Consider the following 19,629-nt stretch of genomic DNA (forward strand, 5'->3'; position numbering starts at 1 on the left):
GGTGAGCACTCAGTAAATATTTGTTGAATGAATGAACATGTTTCTGCAGATGCTAGAAGTACATAGGATTCTCCATGAATATGTGGTATAATGCGATTACCAACTGGCAACCCTTGATCTTAGAGTAGATGGTTTGCCAGTGTTTCCTCAAACTCCATTTGATGCTAAGTAGTAGAAAGACATTTCAGGCTTACAGAGGAGTAGTAGGCATGCCATCTCATGAGAAGCACGCTGTGGAGAGGCAATATAAGGAGAAATGTTGTGGGAGGGCAAGGTCATTTAAAGAGAAGGAGACACAAAATCAATGCATGAACACTCTGTGGCAATGGCTTCACCAAGAGCCACCACATATGGCGTCTGAGACAAAGGAGAAAAGCTCTGGAGCGGAAAGTGGTGGGAGCTTTTTAGGACCACAGATCTAAAGCCTACTTGCCAGCTGGACCAGTCACCCAGTCTGATATCTGACTACTCTTCAGCAAGCCGCTGACCAAGAGATACTGGCTTCTGTGGAAAAGATGAATAATAATCATAAAGAAACTAGCTGGGAATGTGAGAAAAATATTGAAAGATAAAAATGGAGAAACTCACTGTAAGAAGGACAACAGAATAATGATTTTGCAAAGTAGAAGAAAATATAAATACCTGAAATCAAATAAAGAAGATGAATTTAAGAATATGGCCTTTTTTGCACCAAGAGCTCAGACAAGCAAGGGTACAAAGAAGATAGACGAAAAAAATGCTGAAAAGAGAGAAATAATGGTCTGGAAGACCTCAGGGGGAAAAAAAAATGGAAGACTGAAGCCATTATGTAATGGTAGCCCTAAAGTAAAGAAGGGACAACAAGCAGTACTAAAAACCCAATCAAGGGTATAAAAGATAGGTTTCAGAAAACTGAGAAAAATAAAATAGAATGGGAAAATATGAGTATAAAAGGATTAGAGAAGAAATAGTAGAAAAAAATTTACTTATACTCAGTATAGAGAACAATGGAATATAAAATGTTCAACAATATACGTCAAGAAAATTTTTCTACAGTATATGCAATTAAGCAATATCCATGACTATTTCAGTTACTAGAATTGATTAATAAATGATTCCAAAATCTAGTGGTGTAAAAACTGTTTATCATGCTCCCAGACTCTGTGGATCATGAATTTCAGGTAGGCACAGTGGGGAGGGCTTGGCTCTGCTCCATAGTCCAGGCTCAAGGAGAAGGGAAATAGACTCTGCCACTGGAAGGAGTGGCTAGGTTATGGAAGAACATTTGAGATGGGAAGTATTGCTGTGGCCGGTTTTGGGAAACAATCTGTCACAAAAATAAAATATGAGACATAACTATAGATTAAAAATAGGTGTTAGAAACCTAAGGAAATACTAAAACTCAGTGTCATTGAATTGGAATATCTAGGGGCACTTAGATGGCTCAGCTGGTTAAGTGTCTGACTCTTGGTTTTGCCTCAGGTCATGATCTCATGGTTTTGTGAGTTCGAGCCTCATGTTGGGCTCTGTGCTCGCAGCATGGAGCCTTGCTTGGGATTCTCTCTTTCTCCCTCTCTTTGCCCTCCCCCACTTACACTGTGTCTCTCTCTGCTTCAAAAATAAATAAACACGAAAAACTCATAAAAAATTTTAAATAAAAAAATAAATTGGAGTTTAGATAAAGAAGACAGTTTTCTAGGATATAATTTTGTGAAATTAACTTAAAATGAAATAGGAAAAATAGAGTATATCAAATTAGTTGAACCTACAATCAAAAGTCTTTCTATTCAGACTCCTATAGATAAGTTTTGTCAAACTTTCTAAGAATAGATAAATATCTATCTTACCCAAACTGATTCCAAATATAGGAAATAAAAAAAGTCAACCATTTCATAAGGCTAATAAAAACTTTATATCAAAGACAAAAAGAACTATACAATAAAATTGTTGCAAAAATCTTAAATAAGTTAGTAACAAATGGACTTTTGTTGCATATGAAAAGATATGGCATGTTCAGATAGGATTTGTGCCTGGAATCCAAGGATGGGCTCAGTAAAATTAATCATGGTAAGTTATCAACAGATTAAAAATTGTATGGTCATCTCATAATTGCAGAAAAGCATTTGATAAAATGCAATAGTCACTTAAAACTTTAAAGAATTCTGGGGCGCGTGGGTGGCTCAGTCAGTTAAGTGTCCGAATTCGGCTCAGGTCATGATCTTGCAGTTTGTGAGTTCAAGCCCTGCGTCAGGCTCTGTGCTGACGGCTCAGAGCCTGGAGCCTGTTTCAGATTCTGTGTCTCCCTCTCTCTGACCCTCCCCTGTTCATGCTCTGTCTCTCTCTGTCTCAAAAATAAATAAACGTTAAAAAAAATTAAAAAAAAACTTTAAAGAATTCTTACTTAACCTATGAAGAGAAACTACCAACAACCATAGCAAACAGTATACTTGATGAAATTTTAGAAATATTCCTTTTAAATAAGGTACAAAACTGTGAAGCTATCGCTGCCTCTTTTCATCATTTTACTAGAGCTCCTCGCTAATTGAATAAGACAACGAAAGGAAATAATAGGGGATAAGAATTGGAAAGAAATGAACAAAACAGAAGGTAAATGTTATAAACCTTGAAAATGATGTATTATGGATGAAAACTCTGTATTATGTATAATATGTATCAAATCAGTGGTGAGGAAAATTGGTAGAGTCCCAATGTCCTCATCCCTCATGGCAGGATGTCAATTGGAACTGTGTAAAATCTAAATATGTAGTTAAAAAAACCCAAAAGCCATTATCCCTAGCCTCATAATGCCTTTTATAACTACTTATTTTTTTAATTAAGAGGAATATTTTAGGAATACTTTTTGTGACAAAGAAGCATCTACCTGGAAATTCAGCAATTTCCTTGTTTTTATTTGCTTTCAGTTTCCTATTCTTGTGTTACAATCAAGGTTTAAAACCTTTTAAAATTAAAAGATGACCACCATGATGGAGTTACTCACCACGATAGAGTAACAAATATTGTACTGTCCCCTTGCTGTTTATAGCTGATGGCAAGCACCTGAAGGCTCAGCAAGTTAAGTGTCCAACTCTTTTTAAAAAAAAATTTTTTTTAACGTTTATTTATTTTTGAGACAGAGAGAGACAGAGCATGAACAGGGGAGGGTCAGAGAGAGGGAGACACAGAATCTGAAACAGGCTCCAGGCTCTGAGCTGTCAGCACAGAGCCTGACGTGGGGCTCGAACTCACGGACCGCAAGATCATGACCTGAGCCGAAGTCGGCTGCCCAAACGACTGAGCCACCCAGGCGCCCCTCCAACTCTTGATTTTGGCTCAGGTCACGATCTCACATTTCATGAGATCAAGCCCTGCGTCCGGCTCTGTGCTGACAGTCCAAGCCTGCTTGGGAGTCTCTCTTTCTCCCTCCCTCTCTTCCCCTCCCCTCCCCTCTCTTTCTCAAAATAAGTAAATGTTAAAAAAACTGATCAAAATATATGAGGTAACTACTTTTTTTTCAAGTTTAAATTCCAGCTAGTTAGCATACAATGTAACATTAGTTTCAGGTGTACAATGTAGTGATTCAGCACTTCCGTGTACACCCTACGTCTTCTTTATTTATTCATCAGTCGATGGACATTTGCTCTCTTTCCATAATTTGGCTATTGTTGATAAGGCTGCAAGAAACATCAGGGGCATGTATCCCTTTGAATTAGTATTTTTGTATCCTTTGGATAAATATCTAGGAGTGCAATTGCTGGATGATAGGTGGTTCTATTTTTAACTTTTTGAAGAACCTCCATAGTGTTTTCCAGGGTGGCTGCACCACTTGGAAGCAACTATTTTTAAGCATTTAACAGTAGGCACTGCAGCGTTCCAATCCTCAAGAGAAGGAAAAACATCAGTGGAACGCTGCGCTTACTCCAGCTATCTGCATTGGAGAATTTTCCAAACTGTGGCACAGGAAAGTAGATCCCAGAGACTAGTGAGCTAAGGAGGTGGCTGGAATGTGTGTGCCAGAGAAACAGAGAAGGAAGCAGTGCAGAGAAGGATCTCTTCGAAATCTTTGGTGACCACTTGAGCCTATGGCTGACACATCCCACGAGGACTGATGCAGAATGGGTACTGTGGGTTTGTGAGCTCAGTGGAATTTCCCGAAGCCACAAAGTGCTGGGGAACAGTGGGTTTCTAACCGGCCAGGGTGGAGAGGGCTCACTGGACAGAGGAGGCATTCAGTGGAGACCTCAGAAAGGCCGTAAGTTAAGAGTAGAGCTAAAAGCCCTAGGGCGGGCTGCTAGAGACCTACCCTACCGGAGTCCAAGTGGAGAAATCTGGTCTGTAAGTTAACTGCCTTATACAACAGAATTCAATACTTGTAAATGAAAATGACTCATATGTGTTTTGTTTAATCTCTTCCCTCCCTTCTCTTCACCTCTTCTTCCCATCTTCCTTCCCTACTTCCTTCTTTTCAACTTTCTGGGTTTTTAAAAAGCAGTGTTTTCTGTTAACATTATTGAATAGATTCTATAATTTACTATGCCCTTGAACAGTTGACATAAGAATTTTCCAATGACTGATCCAATTCTTTCATCTGCATGTGGTGGTTATTTTGGGGGTACGTCTTTGAGAACCTATGCAATTTATTTTAATATGATTGGTTTGTTAAGGTTTCTCCTACTTAAAATTATTTTGTCCATCTATGTGTGCCTGTATAATCACCCATTCTGGTTAATGTTAGTGCTTACTGAATGAAGCTATGCATGATAATCTCTGATTTCTTTTTTGTAATGTTTACGTATTTTTGAGAGAGCAACAGAGCACAAGAGGGGGAGGGTAGAGAGAGAAAGGGAGACACAGAATCTGAAGCAGGTTCCAGGTTCCAAGCTGTCAGCACAAGTCCCAAGGTGTGGCTCGAACTCACAAACCGGGAGATCATCACCTGAGCTGAAGTCAGATGCTTAACCCGTCACGCCACCCCAGGTGCTCCAATAATCTCTAATTTCTAACCCTATTTCTGTGTATAGCTCTGGTCTGTCAACTCAATGTTTATCTATAATGTCTTCTTTTTTGTTGCTATCAGAGTGGCAAAAAAATTTGTCAATTTTATTATTATTTTCAAAGAATCTGACTCTGGTTTTACTGATCAATCTCCTCTTTTTAAAAGTATTGTTTTCTTTTTTCTTTTTTTTTCAATATATGTTTTCATAATATTGTGTTTTCTCTTTTTAAAAGCACTCATTTGTTTTCTGATCTGCAATTTTCTTTGTTTTGCTTTGAAAGTTTTTTTTCTTCATTAATTTGGATGTCTTGTTATCTGTTTTTGTTGTTTCACATGAGTCCCTTCATAACTTTGACAGTCTCATTTTAAAAATCTCACTTTTAAAAATTTCCCATTCATAAGGTATTTATTAGCTTCCCACTATGAATGTTAAAGAAATGGTGTACTTAGAAAATTTCCCTCTTACCATCTTTCAAATTGTCTCTGTTTATTTCCATTATTAATCTAAGGTGAAGTTGTATGATATTGGCATTCTATTCTATATCTTTATTTCCTACATTCATCTAGTTTTAATTCTATATTTAAGAATATTAGTAGCCTTCATTTATCCTTTTGGCCCATAACTTCTTTATAATGAGTTTTTTAAGAAAATTTTCCCTTAGTCATCTGGTTCCTTTAAACACTCTTCAAAGACTTGATCTTCATAAAGGCTCATATTGCTTTCTACTTTGGGCTTTGCATATTTAAGAAAAACTTTGATTGTTTTAATCTACAGATGACAGTGGTTCATAAGTCATCCAGAGTTCAATTAGAGAAGTAGAATGCTATGAATTTGGGATGTAGGATTCAGCATAGGAAACAAACTTTACACAGTTGTGGAGGATCTGAGAAGGAAAGATTCTGGAGGGAGTGAAGAATCTAAGATACCACCAATCTGAGAAGTCAAGCCTACACCCCCACTGAAGTGAGGCTGTTTATAAAGAGAAAGCACATAGGGCGTCCATGGGAAGCTATGCCTCTACTACCTCTGTCTCTCTTGTCTTCTGTCAAGAGCTGGTGTTCAGCCTGTGGCTGCCATTGATCATCAGGAACATCAGTTGAGAATATGAGCTGGAAATGGAGCAGAGAGACCAAAGGTAAGCTGTATTATCCACCCCCACCTCCATCATGGCAGCCTTCAGAGACCTTCATTTTCAACTTCCAAATCCCATGCAAATCCCTCTTGTGTCCAAATCTGACCTGTTATTATACACCAGAGGGAATTCTGGAAAATGTAGTTTTAACCAAACTAATAGTACAAACCTCTATAACTGGGTATAAAAATTCTTGTAATCTTTTTGCAGCTTTGCTTTCATGTGAATACTCTCAATGTCCTTCCCCGCTTTTTAAACTCATCATTCAGGTCACAAAATATACATTAACATATAGTTTGATTTCTATTATGTATAGCTTTTGTTTGATTAACAAATCTGCAAGATGCTGTTGTCTTTGCATTTGAACATCTGTTTTAGCAAAAGGCTCTGAATTTCAGAGCTTTTATTTTTTGCAATAATTAATAGAGTTTTCTTCTTTGACCTATTTAATAAGTTATTTCATTAAAGTTTTTATTATGGAATAATTCTTTAAAATTGCATTTGGTTGTGGTGTGTTCTTGAATCAAATACTGTAATGTATTTATACTTTGCATTTAGGTATTATTAATTACTAATATCAAATAATATCAGATCACGGTTTTCTTTTTTCCTTTGCACCTTTGTCAAGGCTTGAGGAAAGAATTGCCTTCTTAAAAAATAATTTGGGGGACCAAGATGGCGGAGCAGCATGGAAGTTCTCTGCTTCTCTTGTCCCTGAAATGCAGCTAGATCAGCACAAAATCAAACCATTTTGTATACCTAGAAAATTGATATGAGGATTAACACAACAATCTGCATAACTTGAGCCACAAAACTTGCCAGGTACATGGCGCAGAGAGAAGCCATGGAGGGTACAGAGCTGTTTTTATGGAGAGAGGACAGAGAAAGGGGGAAGAGTATAGGAAAAGCACTCCCCCAAAAAGTAGCTGGAAAGAAAGAAAAAGAGTGCAAACACCCACAAATGATAGAACAAGAAAAGGAGAAAGGAGAAATGAGAGGGTTTCAATACCATTATGAGTCTATTAACAAGGGAGAGCAGACTCAGAAATTCTGCAGCTCAATACCTGGCAGTGCTCTCGTGGGAAGGGTGAATTCCCAGGAGCAGGCAGCCAGGTCTGAGGGATCTGCGGGTCAAAGGGTGAGAAGTGGTTCTCCTGCTCGGAGGGCATTTGGTAGAGGCCATACAATTTCCCCACAGGCGAAAGTCCCAGCAGACCCTGGAGAATAGTCACGTTTGCTGGCATTGAACAAAGATCCCAGGGCGTGGTGAAACCTGGTGCCAGTTGTGTGTTGTGATTTAACATAATCCTTGAACCTCTGCTGCTATGCGATTGCACAAACTTTTTCTGGGACAAGCTGACACCCAGCCCCAATCTCTGAGCCTCTGCAGCAGTGCGATCACTCTAACATTCCCAAGGGCAAGTCAGCACCCAGCCATTGCTCAGAGAGACTCTCCCCCAGAGGGTTGGAGCAGGTCCAAGCCACAGGGAACTCAGAAGTGAGGGGTTTGGAAACAGAGCCGTATCTGAGATAAAACTGGGGAGGGAGGAGCTGCCTAGCAGGCTGATGGCTTGGACATGGACAGTGTAGAAACGAGGAGTGGACAGAAGCTAGAGACAAAGGAGTGGTGCTTGATTGCTGGTTAGTGACAGTGCAGTGTTCCTGTGCTAGAGACTGGGAAGCTGGGTGAAACCATTTTCACCTCTCCCTCGCATGCACAAACACACGCATGCATGCCACACCCATCCACCCCAGTAAGCTAAGCAACGCCACCTAGTGGAGAATGGAGCCATTACACCAAGTCGTGTCCCAACTGCACCAACCAATCTCTAGAGGAACACAAGTCTCTCTGCCTGCTTAGTGTATGGACTATAAAATGCTTCATAGTTTGACTTCTAGGGGAAACTGGATGTAATTTCATTTGGATTTTATTCTGTTCATTGGTCCATCTTTTTGGTTTTGTTTTCTTTTTCTATTCTTCTTTGTGGATACAGAAAGAGAAAAAATTATTTTTTTTCCATTTTTATAAAAAAATTTTAAGTTTCTTTTTACTGTATTTCTATTTTTATTTTTTTAACTCTATTTTTTATTTTTTTAAATTTACATCCACATTAGTTAGTATATAGTGAAGCAATGATTTCAGGAGTAGATTCCTTAATGCCCCTTACCCATTTAGCCCATCCCCCCTCCCACAACCCCTCCAGGAACCCTCAGTTTGTTCTCCATATTTATGAGTCTCTTATGTTTTGTCCCCCTCCCTGTTTTTATATTATTTTTGTTTCCCTTCCCTTATGTTCATCTGTTTTCTCTCATAAAGTCTTCATACGAGTGAAGTCATATGATTTTTGTCTTTCTCTGACTCATTTCACTTAGCATAATACCCTCCAGTTCCATCCACGTAGTTGCAAATGGCAAGATTTCATTCTTTTTGATTGCCGAGTAATACTCCATTGTATATATATACCACATCTTCTTTATCCATTCATCCATCGATGGACATTTGGGCTCTTTCCATACTTCGGCTATTGTTGATAGTGCTGCTATAACCATGGGGGGTGCACGTGTCCCTTTGAAACAGCACACCTATATCCCTTGGATAAATGCTTAGTAGTGCAATTGCTGGGTCGTAGGGTAGTTCTAGTTTTAGTTTTTTGAGGACCCTCCATACTGTTTTCCAGAGTGGCTGCACCAGCTTGCATTCCCACCAACAATGCAAGAGATCCTCTTCCTCTGCATCCTTGCCAACATCTGTTGTTGCCTGAGTTGTTAATGTTAGCCATTCTGACAGGTGTGAGGTGGTATCTTATTGTGGTTTTGATTTATATTTCCCTGATGATGAGTGATGTGGAGCATTTTTTCATGTGTCATTTGGCCATCTGGATGTGTTCCTTGGAGAAGTATCTATTCATGTCTTTTGTCCATTTCTTCACTGAATTATTTATTTTTTGGGTGTTGAGTTTGATAAGTTCTTTGTAGATTTTGGATACTAACCCTTTATCTGATATGTCATTTGCAAATATCTGCTCCCATTCTGTCGGTTGCCTTTTAGTTTTGCTGATTGTTTCCTTCACTGTGAAGAAGTTTTTTATTTTGATGAGTCCCAGTAGTTCATTTTTGCTTTTGTTTCCCTTGCCTCCGGAGACGTGTTGAATAAGAAATTGCTGCGGGTAAGATCAAAGAGGTTTTTTGCCTGCTTTCTCCTCAAGGATTTTGATGGCTTCCCGTCTTACATTGAGGTCTTTCATCCACTTTGAGTTTATTTTTGTGTATGGTGTAAGAAAATGGTCCAGGTTCATTGTTCTGCATGTTACTGTCCAGTTTTCCCAGCACTACTTGCTGAAGAGACTGTCTTTATTCCATTGGATATTCTTTTCTGCTTTGTCAAAGATTAGTTGCCCATACGTTTGTGGGTCCATTTCTGGGTTCTCTATTCTATTCCATTGATCTGAGTGTCTGTTCTTGTGCCATGTATTTTTATTTGATTTGTAAATTTTTTGTTCTATTTTACTTCATTTCACGTTATCCTATTTTATTGTGTGTGTATATATATGTGTGTGTGTGTGTATATATATATACACACATTTAAACATTATACATTTAATGTATGTATACATTTAATATATATATACATTAATATATATATACACTAATATATATATATTTATACATGTTCTTACTTTTTTTCTTTTTTTCTTTCCCTTTTATCCCTCTATTCTATCAAACTACTTTCAATAACCAGACCAAAACATCCCTAGGATCTAGCTTCATTTATTTGATTTTTTGTGTTGTTATTAATTTTTTAATTTTTAATTTTTATTTTATTAATTCTTTTTCTTCCTTCCAAATGACAAAGTGAAGGAATTCACCCCCCAAGAAAGAACAAGACGAAATGACAGCCAGGGACTTAATCAACACAGATATAAGCAAGATGTCTGAACCACAATTTAGAATCACGATAATAAGAATACCAGCTGGGGTTGAAAAAAACATAGAGTCCCTTTCTGCAAATATAAAAGAAGTGAAATCTAGTCAGGATAAAATTTAAAATGCTGTAACTGAGATGCAATCTCAAATGATGATATGACAGCAAGGATGACACTAATGGATGAAGCAGAGCAGTGAATCAGGGATATAGAAGACAAAATTATGGAGAAAAATAAAGCAGAAAAAAGAGGGAGACTAAGGCAAAAGAACACTGTATAAGAATCAGAGAACTCAGTGACTCATTAAAAAAGGGTAACATTGGAAACATAGGAGTCCCAGGAAATAAAGAAAGAGAAAAAGGGGTAGAAGTTTTATGTGAGCAAATCATAGAGGAAAACTTTCATAACCTGGGGAAAGACACAGACATCAAAATCCAAGAAGACCAGAGAACTCCCATTAGATTCAACAAAAACTGACCATCACCAAGGTCATAGTCATATTCACAAAACAGACATCACATATCATAGTCAAATTCACAAAATAGACAAGGAAAGAATTATGAAAGCAGCAAAGGGAAAAACTCCTTAACCTATAAGGGAAGACAGATCAGGTTGGCAGTAGATCTGTCCACAGGAATTTGGCAGGCCAGAAAGGAGTGGCAGGATATATTCAACATGCTGAATGGGAAAAATATGCAGCCAAGAATTCTTTATCCAGCAAGGCTGTCATTCAAAATAGAAGGAGAGATAAAGAGTTTCCCAGGCAAACAAACACTGAAGGAGTTCGTGACCACTAAACCAGCCCTGCAAGAAATTTTAAAAGGGACTCTCTGAGGGGAGAAAAGATGAAAAACAAACAAACAAACAAAAACAAAACAGACCAAAAGCATCAAAGACTAGAAAGGACCAGAGAACACCTCCAACTCTACAGGCAACACAATAGAAATAAATTCATATCTTTCAGTAATCACTCTGAATGTAAATGGACTAACGCTCCAATCAAAAGACGTAGGGTATCAAAATGGATAAGAAAAACAAGATCCATGTATATACTCCTTACAAGAGACCCATTTGAGGCCTAAAGACCATCTTCAGATGAAAGTAAGGGGATGGAGAACCATCTATCATCACCAAAAGAAAGCTGGATTGGCCATACTTATATCAGAGAATCTAGATTTTAAAATAAAGAATGTAACAAGAGATGAAGAAGCGCATTTTATCATAATTAAAGGGTCTATCCACCAAAAAGATCTAACAATTGTAAACATTTATATCCCAAATGTGGAATAACCCAAATACATAAATCAAATAATCAAATACAAAGAAACACATTATAATAATACCATACTAGCAGGAGACTTCAACACCCCACTTACAATAATGGACACCAACAAGGAAACAAAGGCTTTGGATGACACACTGAACCAGATGGACTTAACAGATATATTCAGAATATTTCATCCTAACACAGTGAAATACACATTCTTCTTGAGTGAACATGGAACATTCTCTGGAAAAGATTACATGCTGAGTCACAAATCAACCCTCAAGTACAAGAAGGTCAAAATCATACTGTGCATATTTTCAGACCACAACATATGAAACTTGAAATCAACCACAAGAAAAAATTTGGAAAGACAACGAATAATGGCAGATTAAAGAACATCCTACTGAAGAATGAATGGGTTAACCAAGAAGTTAAAGAGGACACTAAAAAGTACATGGAAGTCAATGAAAATGATAATACCACAGCCCAAAACCTCTGGGACGCAGCAAAGGCGGTCATAAGAGGGGAGTATACAGCAATCTAGGCCTTCCTAAAGACGGAAGAAAGATCTCAGATACACAACCTAACCTTACACCTTAAAGAGCTAGAAAAAGAATGTCAAATAAAACCCAACGCCAGCAGAAGATGGGAAAAAATGAAGATTAGAGTAAAAATCAATGCTATCGAAATAAAAAAAAAACAAATAGTACAACAGATAAATGGAACCAGGAGCTTGTTCTTTGAAAGAATTAACAAAATTGATAACCCCCTAGCCAGTATGATCAAAAAGAAAAAAGGAAAGGACCCAAATAAATAAAATCAAGAATGAAAGAGGAGAGATCACAACCAACACTGTAGAAATACAAACAATAATAAAAGAATATTATGAGCAATTATATGCCAACAAATTGGGCAATCTGGAAGAAGTGGACAAATTCCTAGAAACATATAAACTACCAAAACTGAAACAGGAAGAAATAGAGAATTTGAACTGACCCATAACCAGTAAAGAAATTGAATTAGTAATCAAAGATCTCCCAAAAAACAAGAATTCAGGGCCAAATGGCTTTCCCGGGGAATTCTACCAAACATTTAAAGGAGAGTTAACACCTATTCTTTTGAAGATATTCCAAAAAATAGAAATGGAAGGAAAACTTCCAAACTCATTCTATGAGGCCAGCATTACCTTGATTCCAAAATCAGACAAAGACCCCACTAAAAAGGAGAACTACAGACCAATTTTCCTGATGAACATTGGTTGCAAAAATTCTCCACAAGAGCAGCATCCATTAACCATAAACCATTAAAAGAATTATTCACCATGACCAAGTGGGATTTACCTGGGATACAGGGCTGGTTCAATATCCACGAATCAATCAACGTGATACACCACATTAATAAAAGAAAAGACAAGAACCACATGATCCTCTCAATAGATGCAGTGAAAGCACTTGACAAAATACAGCATCCTTTCTTGATAAAAACCCTCAAGAAAGTAGGGATAGAAGGAACACAACCTCAAGAGTATAAAAGACTCACCACTAATATCATCCTCAATGGGGAAAAACTCCCTCTATGATGAAGAACATGACACTCTTGCCACTGTTATTCAACATAGTATTGGAAGTCCTAGGCTCAGCAATCAGACAACACAAAGAAATAAAAGGCATCCAAATTGGCCAGGAGGAAGTCAAATTTTTGCTCTTCGCAGATGACTTGATACTCTATACGGAAAACCCAAAAGACTCCACCAAAAAAACTGCTAGAACTGATCCACGAATTTAGCAAAGTCGCAGGATATAAAATCAATGCACAGAAATTGGTTGCATTTCTATACACCAATATGGTGAACAAAATTGGTTGTATTTCTATACACCAATAATGAAGAAAGAGAAATCAAGGAATCGATCCCATTTACAACTGCACCAAGAACCATAAAATACCTAGGAATAAACCTAACCAAACAGGTGAAAAACCTATACACTGAAAACTGTGGAAAGCTTATGAAAGAAATTGAAGAAGACACACACAAAAAAGGAAAAATATTCCATGCTCCTGGATTGGAAGAATATTGTTAAAATGTCGATACTACCCAAAGCAATCTACATATTCAATGCAGTCCCTATCAAAATAACACCAGCATTCTTCACAGAGCTAGAATGAACAATCGTAAAATTTGTATGGAACCAGAAAAGACCCTGAGTAGCCAAAGCAATCCTATATGGTACTGGCATAAAAACAGACACTCAGATCAATGGAACAGAATAGAGAACCCTGAAATGGACCCACAAACATATGGCCAACTAATCTTTGACAAAGCAGAAAAAAATATCCAATGGAAAAAAGACAGTCTCTTCAGCGAATGGTGCTGGGAAAACTGGACAGCAACATGCAGAACAATGAAACTGGACCACTTCCTTACACCGTACACAAAAATAAACTCAAAATGGATGAAAGACCTAAACATGAGACAGGAAGCCATCAAAATCCTAGAAGAGAAAACAGGCAACAACCTCTTTGACCTTGGCTGCAGCAACTTCTTACTAGACATGTCTCTGGAGGCAAGGGAAACAAAACCAAAAATAAACTATTTGCTTCCTGCAAAGGAAACAATCAACAAAACTAAAAGGCAACCAACTGGGAGAAGGTATTTGCAAATGACATATCAGGAAAAGGGGTAGTATCCAAAATCTATAAATAACTTATCAAACTCAACCCCCCAAAATAAAAAATCCGGTAAAGAAATGGGTAAAAAGATATGAATAGACACTTCTCCAACGAAGACATCCAGATGGCCAACTGACACATGAGAAAATGCTCAGCATCACTCATCATCAGGGAAATATAAATCAAAACCACAATGAGATACCACCTCACACCTGTCAGAATGGCTAACATTAACAACTCAGGCAACAACAGATGTTGGCGAGGATGCAGAGAAAGAGGATCTCTTTTGCCCTGCTGGTGGGAATGCAAACTGCTGTAGCCACTTTGGAAAACAGTATGGAGGTTCCTCAAAAAATTAAAAATAGAACTGCCCTACAGGGTAGGGTATATGCAGGGGATGAATCACTGTATTCTGCTCCTGAAATCATTATTGCACTATATGCAAACTAACGTGGATGTATATTAAAAATAATAAAAAATAATTTGGAAGCTTATTGCACTATGAGGGATTTATCCAAGGGTTATAAGTATATTGTTTCGAAGGGGCACATGCACCCCAATGTTTATAGTATACATAGTATATATACATACATACACACATACATACAATGGAGTATTACTTGGCAATCAAAAAGAATGAAATCTTGCCATTTGCAACAATGTGGTTGGAACTAGAATGTATTATGCTAAGTGAAATGAGTCCATCAGAGAAAGACAAATACCATATGACTTCACTCATATGTGGAATTTAAGACACCAAACAGATGAACATAAGGGAAGGGAAGCAAAAATAATATAAAAACAGGGATGGGGACAAAATATAAGAGACTCTTAAATATAGAGAGCAAACTGAGGTTTCCTGGAGGGGGTGTGGGTGGGGGGATGGGCTAAATGGGTAAGGGGCATTGGGGAGGACACTTGTTGGGATGAGCACTGAGTGTTATATGCAGGGGATGAATCACTGACTAACTTGGATGTATATTAAAAATAATAAGTAATTTGGAAGTTTATTTTCTTTCTCTGGGGCTGAAGCAATTTAAATAGTACCAACTCTATCCCATTTCTATTGAAGCATTAACTAATTAAAACACCAAGAAATTTTCATTTTGTTTCTTCGTTTGGTGAGATTGTAAAGAGAGGAGCTCTTTGGAAACTTCCTTGACTTCCTTCATCGATTTGATTAATTTGTTTTTCTATTTCTTCTTGAGATAGGTTTAATAATTGTTAATTCCAGAAAATAATTCTTTTTATCTAAGTGGGAGCGATATTCTAAATTACTATTTTTGTTTGTTTGTTTTGACTTTTTTTGAGTATAGTTGACACACAATGTTAAATATGTAAATATGAGAGAGAGAGAGAGAGCAAGCGAGGGAGGGAGAGGGAGAGAGTCCCAAGCAGGCTCTGCACTGATAGCGGGGCTCAATCCTACAAACCGTGAGGTTATGACCTGAGCCAATATCAAGAGTTGGATGTTTAACCAACTTAAGCCACCCAGGTGCCCCACATACAATGTTACACTAATTTCAAGTGTACGGCTTAGTGATTTGACAAGTTTATACATTATGCTGTGTTCACTACAATTGTAGATACCGTCTGTCTTGTTACATTGTTATTATAATGTCATTGACTGTATTCCTTGTGCTGTGCTTTTTATTCCTGTGACTTATTCACTCCATACTGGAAGCTTGTATATCCCACGCCCCTTTACCCATTTTTTTCCCATCCCCTCAGCTCCCTCCCCAGCTGCCTCCCTCAGGCAACCATCACTTCTCTGTATTTACAGATCTGATTTTGCTTTTTGTTTATTATTACTATTTTTAGATTCCACTTAATGAGTGGAATCATATGGTATTTGTCTTTCTCAGTCTGACTTATTTCACTTAGCATAATGCCATCCAGGTCTACTCATGTTGTCTCAAATGGCACAGTCTCATCCTTTTTATGGCTGCATGATACTCCAGTGTGTGTGTGTGTGTGTGTGTGTGTACATGCATGTGTGTATACCACACCTTCCTTATCCATTTGCTGATGGACACTTAGGTTGCTTCCATATCTTGGCTATTGTAAATAATGCTACAGTAAACATAGTTACCGACATCACTGTGTTGACTTAGTGTTTTAGTTTCTTTGGCTAAATACCCAATAGTGAAATTATTGGATCATAAATTACTATTATTGAAAGTAGAACTCCTTCACTGAGTTTTAATTTCATTGACATCTAGCTGTACTGTGTATGGTTTTGAAATATGCCTTATCATTTGTGATAGTGCTTTGTTCCTATCTCATGCTTGTTATTCTTTCTTGTAACTAATAATTTCAAGTATATGCAATATTTTGTTTATATCTGATAATCCCATTATATGAATTTTTGAGGCTCTAATTTTGATATATGTAGTTTCTGAAGACTCTTGTTCATGATGGATTGATTTTTGTTTGTGTTCTTGTTACTTTTAAATTTATTTTCTAATTCTGTATATGTGCTTATATTGGGCAGTGTTTTATCTGTCAGAATCTTGTGAGCCCTGGGTTAAGTGTGTGTCTCCCAAAGATGATTTGTGTTGGCTTTTGCCAGAAATCTCAGGGTTGTTTTTAATCTAAGACCACTTTTTATGATAATTTGTTTACTTGGCAGTCCCAGATCATGCATTTGTGTATTTGATCTCCTCTCCTGTATAAAAGCAGGGCTTTGCCTATAAATTCTCAAGTGAGACATTTCTTCTTCCCACTCAAGCCAAGGCAGATAAGTTCCTTGAAATATCTTTCTTTTCTGGAAAGAGTGGTTCTTTTCTAATACCCTCTTTTACCAAGAGAGTAGCTCTTTGAGAGTCTTGGTTTTTACAGGGGTCATATTCCAACTCCTTGCACAGTCCCAACATCTTGTCTCCCTGTTGCTGTGGGTCATTACATTTTAAGCAACTTGGTTTCTGTAATTGGCAAATGATTCCAGAGCAGAGGTACCTCCTAATTTTCAGTTTCTTTTTGGTTTTGCCTGGGAGATTCCTTTCTTTAAGCTCAGGTATAGAATTAAAAGATTAATATATTTCACCAGCATTTCTGGTTGCTTTTTAATAGGAGGTGCTCCCCCAAATATGCCTAGCACATAATATTAATGGAATAGGAAATCTGCCACACAGTATTAATTTCTTCTGCTGCATAAAATTTAACTTCAATTTTAAAGAAGATTTTACAGGTACATGGATTGAAAAGTCAATTGGTTCTACCAAGGTAACTACAAAGGACAGACTTTTCTTGCCATTTACCACCTCAATCAAACTTTCCAAAGAGAATCACATTCAGCTCTTTCTTTTTTGTATAATGTTCTTACCCAAGCCTTCCTTGCTGTTTCATTTTTAGATACTCTGTATTGAATTTCTATTATTGCTTAATCACATATCGATGTCCCTTCTCCTCATTCTCCAAATAATTATACCTTTAAGTGATACCAACATTCAGGATTTCTATTACTACAATATGTAAATATTATTCCTAGCAGAATCATGTCATACATTTTATATAACTTAATGTTTTGGGGGAGAGTAACAGCCACTTCCATTTTTTTGTTTTGTTTGATAGTCATTTATATATATGTCCCTATTTTATTGCCAAATGCTGTGCGAAGTGTAACACTTCTCCCAATGTATTCAAACACATGAGTTACTCTATTGGTTTTCTCTCGCTACATCTCTCCTGGAGCCCCCTGCCCTTGGCTTCTGTCTAGTTGAGACTGCTTTATCTTTGCTACAGAGCTGTCACCTGAGAATTGCAAGGGAGGAATTGGAGGGTGGTGATTGCCAAGAGTGGGGATGGCAGCGGGTGTTTGAGCCACATAGGTATATACAGTTATCAGAGCTCAGCAAATGGACACTAAGTTTGTGTATTTCATTGTATGCAAATTTTACATAAAAAGGACAAAAGCACAAACAAATATTCAATTCTAGTGGTATATTAGCTAAAGTATTTAGGGGGAAGTGTAGGGATGTCTGTAACTTTGAAATGTGTCCAAAAAATAAGGTGAGTAAGTGGATGGATGGGTAAAAGGATGGATAAATGTGTTAAAACACATAGAGTAAAATGTTAATGGTAAAGTCTAGGTGAGGGTATAGTGCAAAATTCACTGTAAAATTCCTTCAACTTTGCTGTATGTTTGAACATTTTTATAATAAAATATTGGAGGAAAAAATAGTGAAGATAGTAAAATGAAGTAGTCTGTGTATGAATGTAAACAGGAGCTCAAGAGAAATGTATCAGCTAAAGCAGCGTTGGTGAGGAGCTAAGGAAGAATAAATGAAAATGTTAAAATGTAAACTTAGCCGTTTGCCTCTACAGTCTAATTTTTCAGTGTTCTGTCTCGAACATATCCAGATCCAAAGAAACTGAAAAATTTGCCTGTCTCTTTCCAGGGAGAGTCAGTGGAGGTATGAGGGAGGAGGAGAGCAGAAATCCTAGAGGCAGGAGCTCTTTGTGAATGCCAGTGTGCCTACAGCAAGCACTTCTGCCCTTGAGTATCAGCTCCCTTAGAGGATCAGAGCTTTGATCCAGCCTTGGGGTGGCATATTCTTTGACTTAGGAAAATTGTCACACTGACAGCCTTATTTTTACCAATGACACAGACAGTCATCGACATAATCATACCAAATAAGCAGGGTGTTCAGAAGGCAATTACAGAAGGCTCTGGGTTGCTATGGCGACAGACCAGCCAGCCAGACCCGATTTTTCTCCTCCCAACTTATTAAAATAGCTTAAAAAAAACAGAAAAAGATAAAAACTAGCAAGCACACTAGAAAATGAAGATAAGAGATGTCAGACTTGGAGTGGAATTTCTTCCACGCACACCATTTTAGGAGAGTCAAGGAGCACTGTCTTAGATTTTTCACTTTCTTGTCCACCTTGTGCAACCAGATAGTTCCAAGCCCCTCAGAGAATCGAGGAAGGCTTTGAGTGGTGCATTCCTAAATCTGGGACACAGGGGTTCGCTGGAAAACAATGAATCTTACTCCAAAGCCCAGACTCCTGTCCCTCTCTTTTCCCCAATAACAACTTTCTTTCTATATTCACTGAGAGATTAATATTCCTAGCAACAAATGACAGGAGTAGAAGATGGGCAGAGGTTCATTGTGTCCTAGGATTCTTTGCCATTGAAGAAATTCATCCAACAGCTGCAGAGACAGGCAGAGTTCTGGGGAGCCGTGTGCACATAGGATTTAATGCTCCATGTAATATGGTTCCCTGAAACAAGGAGTGTAAACATCTGACTTAGTGTTAGAGCTCTCCAACTGTTGGATCAAGCGAACAGCCAGTCTCAGGCCAGCAGACTCACACTCGATGAACACTGTTACACTCTACTAATCAAATTAGTGGCTGTCCAGATTTTCCTGACATTCTCGTCTCTGTCTGAGATGAGGAGGATTTTCGTACTGGAGAGGAAGGTGGAAAGAGCTAAGGACATTCCACATTGTTGCCAAATTCTAAGTAATGATCTCTCTATTTAAAGTAAGTAAACAGAAGGGCACCCGGTGGCTCAGTCAAGTTAAGCAACTGATTCTTGATTTTGGCTCAGACCATGGTTTCATGGTTTGTGATTTCGAGCCCTACACTGGGCTCTTTGCTGACAGTACGGAGCCTGCTTGGGATCCTCTCTCTCTCTCTCTCTCTGCCCCTTGCTGCCTC

This window comes from Lynx rufus, unplaced genomic scaffold (assembly GCF_022079265.1).
Source record: "Lynx rufus isolate CCGP_SWC_20201006 ecotype Redwood Valley unplaced genomic scaffold, mLynRuf1.p SCAF_5, whole genome shotgun sequence".
NCBI lineage: Eukaryota > Metazoa > Chordata > Mammalia > Carnivora > Felidae > Lynx > Lynx rufus.